Here is a 12171-nt window from a genome sequence, read left to right on the forward strand (position 1 = left end):
TATATAGCTGTATCTGAGCTTCTCATAAAACATTTTTACAGAATTCAAAATTTTCACAATTAGAGAGCAATCTTGGTTGTATTTATACATATATTTGTAAAATTAAATGTTATGGGGAAGAATATTTTAGGCCTTAAAAATTTTTTTTGGTCTTTTGGATTTCTCCCTGCATTTCTATTAATTTACTAATTCCCTTTAGCTCAAGAGATACTAATTAATTCAAAGAGCCATAATAGCTAATCATTGGTCAAATAAATTTTAAAAGGAGAGAGAGTCTGTCACTGGAGATACCAGTGTTCATTGTAATTAAAATTGCAAATTTCTGAAGTAATGTAAATAAAGGTTATTGTATCCTTCTGCTCCAGGAAGTATTAGCTCCACTCACCACCTCCTGAGAATAAATACAAGAAGATTTAAAAGACCAAGAAGAATATTTGTGGGACCTTTATCAATCATCCAGCAAGAGTATTTATCTTTGCAAAGTTTGTTTTTTACTGACATTGCTGAAGCCAGGGAGGAATTAAGCATCCTTGAAACACAAAACAAGGGTAGGATACCAGAGCTGAATTGTTGACTTGAGGGGAGATATGATCAATATATAGAAAACAAACAAAATGATATTTAGCCTCATAAACATTCTGGCTCAGAGGGAAAGCAAGAAGGTTCTAAAGCTAAATTTCAGTGCTAACCCGAGGAAAAAGGTAAAGGCTCATCATTTTAAGAAGCTATAGAATTAAAAATAATCCAGTTTTTAAAAAAAACAATAGCATAGTACCTGAGTTCAAATCCGGCCTCGGACACTTAACACTTACTAGCTGTGTGACCCTGGGCAAGTCACTTAACCCCAATTGCCTCACTAAAAAAAAAAAAAACAATAGCAAAGTGTTTCTACCATTTGGGGTGCTTGTCAGAACAAGAAAATTATGCCTCGTAATTTCATGTGTAAATTATTTTTGTACCAATTCTGACTGTGGTAAGCAAACATGTCAACAAGTGATCTTGTCCCCAGGAAGCTACAAGCTGTGCATTTGGTGACTGGGAGACACAAAGAAGGTCAAAGTTAGAACTGTAAGTAGGATAACTGAAACCCAAGGCAAGTGTGGGGTTTGGGAAGGAAATCTCAGACAAAGACCATGATGTCAAGCAAAAGGAGGACACTGGTGAGGGACAGGGCAGGGCTGGACAGTGGAGGAGTTCCCATGGGATTGAAGAAAGACTCTGGATCCCAACTCTAACACTCTTTAGCCTTCTCCTTCATTCTCCTTTCAAGCAAGGAACACAGAAGAGGGAGGGCACAAGAAGAAGGCACGGTAGTTTTTATCTTCCTCAACCTCAGGATGGAGAGAGAACATGATGCAGAGGAAGAAGCGGGTCATCAAACCCTGGAAGAAAGATATGACAGTATGGGACTATTGAGTGAGGTGACCCAGAGTCCAGACAATGTACAAGCAGGCCAAGAGAGGAATCAGGCCCATCTAAATTTCAGCTCTCTAGCACGAAGTTCCAGCCACCCCACCCTAGGTATAATTCTGCTTAAAGCACCAAACTGTATTACACTCTTGACGAAAAACAATCACTCTCCATTTGATGCACCAATCCCACTACTGGACATGCACCTCAAGGAAGTCAAAGGCAGAAAGAAAATTCCTATACAAGCAGAGTACTTGTAGCAACACTTCTTTTGGTAAGAAAAAGAAACTAGGTGCTGATTAATTGGGGCAATGGCCAAACAAACTGTGGCATATAAATGTAATGGACTTTTACTGTTCTATAAGAAATGACCAATATGAAAAACTTCTAGAAACATGGGAAGACTCATAAGAAGATATTCAGAACCTGGAGAGCAACATACACAATAATTGCAATAATGTCATTTAAAATGACAACAATGACACTAGAAGCCAGCTAAATTCAGTTTAATAGTAATGCCCAGGTTAACTGGGTTCCAAGGACAGATAGATGATAGAATACATCACCTTCTTCTCAGTAGGGAGGTGGGAGACAAGGTATGTTAAATGTCATATATGCTATTTTTCTTTGTAACAAAGAAAGGTTATCTGTGAGGGAAAGAATAGAAGGGATAGCTTGGAGAATTGTCTGTATTGTATAAAGAACAAATAAAATCAATAAAACTAAAAAAAAAACACAATTAATCTTTATTGTCTAATGAGTGCAAAAGCCTTGGACAAAATAAGGCCAGAATCTACTAACTGATAAGTCCCACAACATTGTAGAAAAACAACAGGAAGAAGCCTAGGAACAAAGCAAAAGTAGTCATTTTTTTTAATTGAAGGATGCACAATAAAATTGGGCGGGGGGGGGGGGGGGGGGGGGAGAAAATGGAGAAATGTGCTCTAGACCAGGGTGTGGCAACACAGAGAAAGAAAGCAATCATTTCTATGATAGGATCAAAATTTAAATGCTGATGCTGAATGAAGCAAGGCTGTCACTACTGAGGTCTGGACTGGTACTTCCCCAGATAAACTTGTTATGCAAATGGCATTAGCCAACAGGAAACCAGCAGATAAAGAAATTGCTGTGAAGCCAACCACTTGTCATAGAAGTGACAAAAAAAACCCAAAACCCTCAGACAGGCTCCTGACCAGTATAAAAGGCAATATGGAATTATAGGAGTTTTGCTTTAAATTTATGTAACTAAATTGTCGGGAGTCATGCATTGACAAATGCATAACTAACACATATAAATGAGACAATTATTACTAATGACTAAGGGTTGGAACTAAAAAGCCTGATGTTTTCATTATTTTATTTTAAACATAGCAACCTGGTTTACTAATGGGATTCTGGGCCCACTTTTTAAAGTATCTCCTCACCAAATTAAATGTGCTAGAGGCTACTAATCTACAAAATTCTGGGGTCCATCTCAGGGCAACCCTTTCCTAATTATACTTAGCTCATTCTTCATCTTGTGTGGCATGACTAGACGAGGGTGAAATAAATCTATTAAAACTGGTCATCTTAACAGCTGCCTATTCAGGCAGTTAATGTGCAGGAAAAAGCAAGAGACTCAGTTAGGAGCCCTGGGTTCCAGTCTCCTTCACTGTGTGTCCTGGGGCAAAATCCTTAACCTCTCTGAATTTGTAAATTTTGTAAATTTCATCTATAAAATGAGGTGGCAGGACAAGATCAGTGCTTTTGTCTGGTGCAAATGATAATCACAAAACTTTTATTAGTGAAGGCCCTTCCTTCATAAAAACCAAACCAAACCAAAACCTATAAATTAAAAAAAATTAAAAGTGGGAACAGTTGGGTTTGGAGTCAGAAATGACTTCAAATTTCATATTGTGTTTCTTATTCTTGTGTGACTTTGGTGTAGACGGCCTTCTTCTTGGCCTGTCTTCACAAAGATAGATAATAGAGGGACAAAGGGACAGATGAATAAAGATAGGTCGATAGATTTCTATCAGAAAGATAGACAGGTGAGTGGGTGAGTGGATGAATGGATGGATAGAGGGAGAGACAGACAGACAGACGATGTAGGAAGAGAGAAAGAGAGGGAGTGACACCACATGAAATAAAGTTCCTTTTAGATTTTCTTCCTTTTTCTCTCTGAGTCCTGATTCACCTAACCTTGACTTTTTTCCTTTCCACCCCCTGACTCCGAGATCACCTATGCTAAGGTTTCAAAGGTCAGAATGCCTTTATAATAGATTAATTTCACCTGCCTATATAAAAGTTTGGGTTGGGGGAAAAAATGAACTCAATCATTTCTAAAGGTCATTCTAGCTATAACTGTCTATGGTTCTAACTTTCAGGGATAAACAAAGGATCCATTTTTCTGTGGTAACTGGTATAAACAGAGAACGTGGCTGAAATTGACACTTCTGGTCAAAGGACTCTAGTGCAGCATTGGTGGAGCTGAAAATTGATACAACTATTCTGAAAATCATAATATGCTAGAGGATAAAGGTAGGAAAAAATTCCATATACACCAAAATAAACATTTTTTTATAGTAGCCAAGTTCTTGGAATGAAGTAGATGTCTATCAATGGGGAAATGAGGGTGAAAAAAGTAGTACATGCAATATTATACAATGCAATACTACATAACATAATGCAATATTAAATAAAAAATTATGAACATGGAGACTTCAGAAAAGCGTATTGTTATCTCTAAAGTGGCTTTAGAGGCCTGAGACTTGAAAGACTTCTAACAAGAAAATAATGCATAGTTTGAGACTAAAACAAGAACAGGGGAAAGGCATAGGGGGAGAAGAAAACAGAGGACAAACCAAGAAGTAGATGCTGGCAGTCTTCCCAGTCATGTGGATCTGTAGCTGTGTGGCAACAGTGGTGGCACATAGATACTTCCCCCTTCTCAAAACCATGCTTGCCTCGAGACTGGAGAGGCACAGGCTAGAGGGATAAGAATAAAGGTATAACACTGGGGTTGTTGGTGTTGCAGTCATTCACTGAAGAGGTTGGAGCATTGAGGGAAAGAACGACATATAAGGGAATAAAAGGAGTTTGCAGTCCTTACTCCCACTCCTGCCTTACTTCAGCCAGGTAAGATTGGTATTTCTAAGAGTATTGTTTTTTATTCTGTTAAAGAATGATTTAATCTTTTTAAATCTAAATTTTTTTCAATCATCAAAAATCTGCCTTCTCTCCCTCTCCCTCTCACTCCCACTAAGAAAGAAAAACAAAACCCTTCTTACATGTATAGTCAAGCAAAACAAATGACCACATTGACTATGTCCCACCCCACCCCCCAAATGTCTCAATTTGCACTCTGACTTCTTTACTTCTCTCTGAGTAGATGGGTAGATATAAAATATACATGTGCGATCATGTTAAACATATTTCCACATTAGTCATGTTGTGAAAGAACAGAACAAAAGGGAAAAACCTCAAAAAACAAAAAAAGTGAAAATAGTATGCATTCAGACTCCATAGTTCTTTCTCTGGTTGTGGAGACCATTTTCCATCATGGATCTTTTGGAATTGTCTTGGATAAATATATTGCTGAGAAGAGCTTAGTCAGTCATAGTTAATCTTTGCACAATGTTGATGTTACTGTCTACAATATTCTCCTAGTTCTGCTCACTTCACTCAGCATCAGTTCACTCAAGTCTTTTCAGGTTTTTCTGAAATCCACCTTCTCATCATTTCTTATAGCACAATAGTATTCCATTCCATTCACATATCACAACTTGTTCATTCATTATCCAATTAATGGGCATTCCCTCAATTTCTAATTCTTTGCCAGCACAAAAAGAGCTTTTATAAATATTTTTGTACATGTGGGCCCATTTCCCTTTTTCATGATCTCTTTGGGATATAGACCTACTAGTGGTATTATTGGATCATATGCTCATGTTTACCTTTTTATGTTTTTCTTGACTGCTGCATTTCAAAGTTTCTATATAGCTTTGGTCTTTCATTAGGAAAACTCAGAAGAAGTTTGTTTCATTAAAGATCCATTTTTTTCCTGGTAGGATTATACTCAGTTTTGCTGGGGAAGTTATCCTTGGCTGAAAGCATATATCTTTTGCCTTCCAGAATATTGTGTCCTAAACTCTCCATTCCTTATAGTACTGGTTGCTAAATCATATGTGATCCTGATTATGGGTTGCTTCTCATTAATTGCATTATCTATTTCTGGAAGCTTGTAGTATTTTTTTTTCTTTGACCTAAAAACTCTAAATTTTTGCTCTAATATTTCTGGAGAGTTTTCATGTTGCGGTATCTTTCAGAATGTGATGGGTGGAGTAATTTGATTTCCATTTTGCTCTCTGGCTTTAAGACATCTTCACATTTTTCTCTTGTAATATTGTATCTAGGGTCTTTTGTTTTTGAGGCAGAGGATGGATTTTCGTTAGTTCAATGATTCTTAAATTATCCCTCAGTCTATTTTCCATGTCAGAAGCAATATTAGGAATCAGCATAAAAAACTACTATTTCAGTCTTTTGACTTTATCTTCTTTTTTTTTTTTTTTGGTGAAGCAATTGGGGTCAAGTGACTTGCCCAGGGTCACACAGCTAGTAAGTGTTAAGTATCTGAGGCCAGATTTGAACTCAGGTCCTCCTGAATCCAGGGCTGGTGCTCTATCCACTGCACCACCTAGCTGCCCCTTAACTTTATCTTTAATATTTCTCTTGTCTCATGAAATTGTTAGCTTCTATTTGGTTCAGCAAGTTTGTTGCTTGGGTAAGATTGTGTACTTCTTGTACTAAGCTATTCATTCTCTAATTCTTTATCCTATAGCTCTCATTTCTCTTCCATTTCCCTCTCCCCCCCCCCCATTCTCTTCTTTCATTTATTTAAAAAAAAATTTTAGTGCTTCTTAAAAAGTCTTCCTCCATTTCTTCCAGGAATTCTAGTTGAACTTGTATCCAAGCTGTGGTTTTTGTTTTTCAGAATCATCCTGTAAATGTTTTCAAGAAATTCTCTTCTGAGTTGTCTTGAGCATCTTGTCACCATAATATCTTTTAGTGATTAGATTTTTTTTCCTAGCTGTTCATTCTTTTTTTTGGGGGGGGGTCAGGGTTATGACTTTGGAGTTGTGATTTTTTTTTCTTTTCATCCTGGTGTTTTAATATTCATTCTTTCAGCTTACTTTCCGACTCCAAACTTTATTTAGGGCCAGGTACTTTACACCTTTCAGAGAGAATGTCTGGGCTGATCCTCCTGAGGCTTTCTTGAGGATATTATTATTCCAGGATCTCAAGGGACTACTCAAGCTGGGGACCTACAAACTTTCAGTTCTCAAAGTGATCTAATATAGAACAAAGTCTGATTTTTACCCTTTTAGTTCAAACTCTGCATGTTTCTGATCTGGTTTTAGGTATGAGCAACAGGTCTGTGGTCTTGCCCCATTTGCAGCTCCAGTAAAATGCTGCTGGACTCAGCAACTATCAGTCAGCTGAAAAGCTCTCAGAGTAACAGACCTACAGATACCATATGGGCTAGAATTATTGCACTGGTTATTCCATTGCAGCCTGGATAGAAGCTGGAATTGAGACCCCACTCTATTGCTTGGCTTCAAGACACATAGTTACTTGTGGACTTGTCCCTTGCTCTGAACACAGATTATGGTCTACCACCCATTCTCACCTTGAATGCCACCCCTAAACACAGGTGATCCCTGAATCTGTGACCTGGAACTCAGTAACAATGAGTGATAGAGCTGCCAATTTGTACCTGCTTCTGAACCCTGAACAAATTTAGGCTTCTCTGCCTGAATTTGGGACATCTTGCTGTGGAACATAGCCACTCCCTGTATAGCTGTCTTTGGCTAGATTCCTGGCCCCGGTGACCATATCTCCCTATGCTGATTTGGGCTAGAAAAATGAATATTATGCTTTTTTTCCTTGGATTTCCTGATAAGGGCTTGGTCTGGTGCATTTTATAGATCTCTGGGAGGGGGGTTCAAGGGTAGCTTGATTGTACTATTCAACTGATTAGTTTAACCTTATTTCTCATACACAGCTATGGCTGCCCCATCCTCTTCATTCCCTTGTAAACCTTTGTTAGCAGCATGGAGATACTGAAAAGGTCTAGGAGCCACAAAGGAGAGAATGCCCTTTCCTAGGACAATTCTCCAGCCCATTGCTAGAATTTTCTCTAAGAGGCTTAATCACAACCAATCATATGTTTCACAATTACACTCCAAAGGGCAGAATTACTATGAACTTGAGCTTTTTCAATCTGCCCCCATCAAGTCATAAGCCTAAATTCTTCCAACATCTACTGCTGTAGCAGCATGGGAAGACTTTATGAATTAATTTTCAAAAAACATATCCCCAATGACTAAAACAATGTAAATGAAAAGAACAAAAACTGGGAATGTTGTGTAATTATAATGACTAATCTTTCCTTGAGGAAGAAATAATGTCTAATGGTAGCTATCTTTGGGACTGGGATAGGGAGGGAAGAAAAAAGAGGGGAGAAGGAAATTTATATAACTCTTATAACTTTGAATATACACACACGTATGAACTTTGCATAGCAAGTTATACATAGTGGATTTGCAGTTTCATCTACTGTAATCATCTTTTTTATTGCTGAGTTATGGAAATGCTTACTTTATTCCATAAATTAAGAAAATAAATATATTTTTAAAAGAAAATGTGCCTCCTTCCCTCCTGTACAGAAGTGTGGGATATTTCATATACTGTTAGATTTGGTTGTTATACTGGTTAATTTTATTGAACTGGATTTCATCTTTATTCTTTGTTTCAAGGATGACTCCCCAGATAGGAAAAGGGAAAGAAATATATTTGGAAATTTAGGTGGTGTAAAAACAAAAGGTGTCAATAAAATTGTTTTAAAAGAAAAAAGTATCAGTTCAGACAAGATTATATGCAAAGCATGTCAGTTTTTCATGGAAACTTTCTAGAGCAGCTTTATGCCCACCAAGGCTAGGCAAGGGAGCTACTGTTCAATAGAGAAAATCTAGGACATCAGAATCCCGGGATGTTTCTTCTTTGACTTGTAGCATGAACTGGAGAAGCAGTAGCATGGAAACAGGAAGTCTTATAGAGAGACAGGCAAAGATTATAGTGAGTTAAATATAACAGTCAACCATGGCATTCTCTTAGGGTGGACTAGAATTTACTTTTAGCTTTGGCGAAATACACATACAAAAATAACAAAATTGAAATGCTTTCATTAGGCTGAGTAATGTTCAGGTTAGGAAGGTCAACCAGTGAAGGTAAGATTTGAAAGGAAGTGGAGAAATGGGGCTTCTAGGTGAGGATATCACTTTCTGTGGCTTGTGTTAATGTGACCTGTGACCTCATACCCTAGATATAAATAAGTACCCCATTTTCTCCACTGACCCTTATGCCCCCATACCGACTTCCACCTCAGCTCAGGGTCATCTCGTTTTCAACAGATCTGGGAAGCATTATAACATAGTGGAAAAGTCCTGAATATGCAGCCAGGAGTCTTGTATTCAAATCTCTTCTCTCTCACTTACTATTTGAGTGACTTTGGAAAACTCACTTCCCCATTGGGCCTCAATTTCTTCTTCTGTAAGATGAAGGGGGTTGAACTAAAGGATCTCTAAGGTCCTTTTAAACTCTATATCTAAGTCCTATAATTCTGTGTTCTTGAAAAGCTATGTGGAAGTCTTTTTTTTTTCCTTTTCTTTTCTTTTCTTTTTTTTTTTTTTTGGTAAATTAAACAATGATGGACTCTATCTTGTTAAGGTCTCTTTCAGTTCTAAATATATAATTCTATGATACATAATCCTAATGGAATTCAATTGTTAATATATTTTTATCCAGAAATAGTTCTTTTATGACATTATTAATAAATTTATTTTTAAAATTATTTTGTTAATTCTAGATTTTCATGAATAGTGCATTGTTTCTTTAAAGAAGGGACAGACTTGCCTGCCTTAAAGTGGGGGTGGACCTAGTGCTGCCCATTAGGAGACACTGTTCTCAAGACAGAAAAAAAAAACCCTCTCCCACTTCCAAATTGAAATGAAAAATGATTCTGAAGATAAATTTCATTAAGTATAAGGTAGTCATCCTCAAGCTCAATGTTCAAGACTTAAGTGTTATTAGCACCCCCAGGTGCAGGTTTTGATAGACTTAACCTTTTGCTGTCAATATGGAGCACTTTGCTTCTAAGGGCTATAAATGCAGAGAGAAGAAATTGTAAATAAGTTACAAAATAAGACCAAGAGACAGCTAATTACTTTGTTTCTTTGTGAATGGGCATGTGGGCTATGTAGACAGATGAAAGCAAAACTGTACAATAGATGAAGCATGGTTTTGCTCTGTGTGTGTGTGTGTGTGTGTGTGTGTGTGTGTTTGTGTTTGTGTGTGAGAGAGAGATTCTCAATCATTCCCCTTATACTCTTTCTGAGATCCTTTTATTCTTCTTCCTTCTAGGGACCCCACAGCAGCCCAGCTCTGTTCCTCATGAAATTAAAAATATTTTTCACTAATAAATTCAACTTAACTAATATGAGACAAGGAGTGATTAATTAGGGACAAAATATATGCCAAATATATCTGATATCCAAGATATACCAAGATATGTAGCAAAGATATATAATACCAAATGTCTTTCTCTGATTATTATTAAGTGGTCAAAAATACAAAGTTTTCAAAAAAATTCATACTGAATTATAATAATACCCATATGAAAGATTGCTCTAAATTACCAATAATAAGAGAAATGCAAATCAAAACATTTGAGCTTTCCAATCTCATATAGCAAATTGACAAAATAGCAAAAGATGAGAATAATCAGTGTTAGAGGGGTTGTGAAAAGACAGGCATACTAACATACTATTGGTGGAAATGCAAATTGGTCTAAAAACTCCAGAAAATAATCTGGAATTATACTAAGAATTAGATTAAAAGTTACTATCTTTACCCTTTGACCCAGAAGTTTCACTGCTAAACCAATCTCTCTAGGAGGTCAGTTATAAACAAAAGGATAATCTACACCAAAATATTTATACCAGTACTTTTAGGGGTAGCAAAGAACTGGAAACAAAATAACTGTCCATGGCTATAAATCAATCCACAAGCATGTATTAAGTATCTTTAATGTATTTGGACCTGTGCTAAAACAAGAAGAAAAACAATAGTCCTTTCCCTCAAGGATTTACATTCTAGGGGCTAAACAAATTATGGTATATGAATGTAATGGAATATTATTGCTTATGAGAAAACATGAATATGAAGACTAGAGGGAAGCATGGGAAGACATATAAACTGATAAAAGGTAAAGAAAGCAGAACCAGGAAATAATATACATGTGACTACAACAATATAAATGGCAAGAACAACAACCACAACAAATATATGAAACGAAAGCTATATAATTATAATAACCACACAGCCCCAAAGAAGAGATAAGACAAAGCATCATCCTCCCTTTTTTCAGAGGTGGGAGTATTTGGAGGTGGGTGACAGCATATATTTTAAGATCTGATTTCTGTGTTGATTAAATTTAATGAATTACTTTTTTTCTCTACCTTTTAAATTTTTATTATAAGGGATTGCTGTCTGGATAGAGAAGGGTGGAGAAGAATATATTAGGAAATGAAGGTGCTATAAAACAAAATACATCAATAATATTAAAATTAATTGTTTATAAAATATTACAGATTTTTTTAAATTTTGTATACATTTATATAAATATGGAATGTGTTAACATAGGCACTTTATACACCTTAAACCACAATGTAAATGTGTTATTGATGATGTTATTGTTTAGTTACAACTACTCACTGGTTGAATCTATCTCACAAGAATAAATTCAGTAATAGGACATTAAGTTTCATTACTACTTTTCACTTTTGTAGTGAATATTTTGCTGATTTTTAGAAAGTTAATACCTGAAGGGTCTATGATTTCATCAGCATAATAACTTCCCAAATGGAAAATCCCTTCACCAAAAAAAGATGGTAACCCCTCTAGGATTAGTAGAGTAGTCCTAAAGATTTTCTATAGACACATTGAGATAAAGTGCTTTGCCCAGATTCACATAACTAGTAAGCATCAGAAGCAGAATTGAAACTCAGGTCTTCCTTCCCCTAAATAGACCAATATAATCTCTTATTGAAAAATAAAACAGTGGATAAAGCACCAATCCTGGATTCAGAAGAACCTGAGTTCAAATCTGGCCTCAAACACTAGACACTTACTAGCTGTGTAATCCTGGGCATGTCACCTAAACCTCATTGCCCTGCCCAAAAAAAAAAAAAAAAAGGAAAGGGAAAGGGGAAGGGGAAGGGAAAGGGAAAGGGAAAGGAAGGGAAAAAGAAAACTTAACAAAATAAAGATTTTAAAAGGAAACATCCTTGGCCTGGGCTCTGTGTAGTATTGTAAAGCCCTTTCTACAGGCTACACAACTATTATCTAACAATTCTCCAAACAGCTGCCACTCTTCCCCTTTCCCTAACAGGAAGTTCCCATGGAGTTGGCCAATTTCAGGCATCTACTCTTCACAGAGTTTTGTGTCAAGCAAACAAAAAGTGTTACCAGGCATACCCTGAGTCAAAGTAACTTCTCAGATACATATGGTTCATTGCATTTAACAGGACAAATTGTGAGACAAGGTCCAGCTCAACTATTTATTTTCCCACATAAGCATCTTCTGTCTTTTACCAGAACAAATTTTGTGCTATAACCTACTGGTGTGTACAACAACTCTGAATGCCAAGTAAATTCCACAGT

The 12171-nt window shown here is 36.5% G+C and overlaps 1 protein-coding gene across 1 annotated transcript in view; it reads right to left on the bottom strand.

The window, feature by feature from the left end:
• Positions 1 to 12171, bottom strand: part of MYO3B (myosin IIIB) — a 600588-nt gene that overhangs the window by 409070 nt on the left and 179347 nt on the right.

The sequence above is a fragment of the Dromiciops gliroides genome, chromosome 3, assembly GCF_019393635.1.
Source record: "Dromiciops gliroides isolate mDroGli1 chromosome 3, mDroGli1.pri, whole genome shotgun sequence".
Taxonomy (NCBI): Eukaryota; Metazoa; Chordata; class Mammalia; order Microbiotheria; family Microbiotheriidae; genus Dromiciops; species Dromiciops gliroides.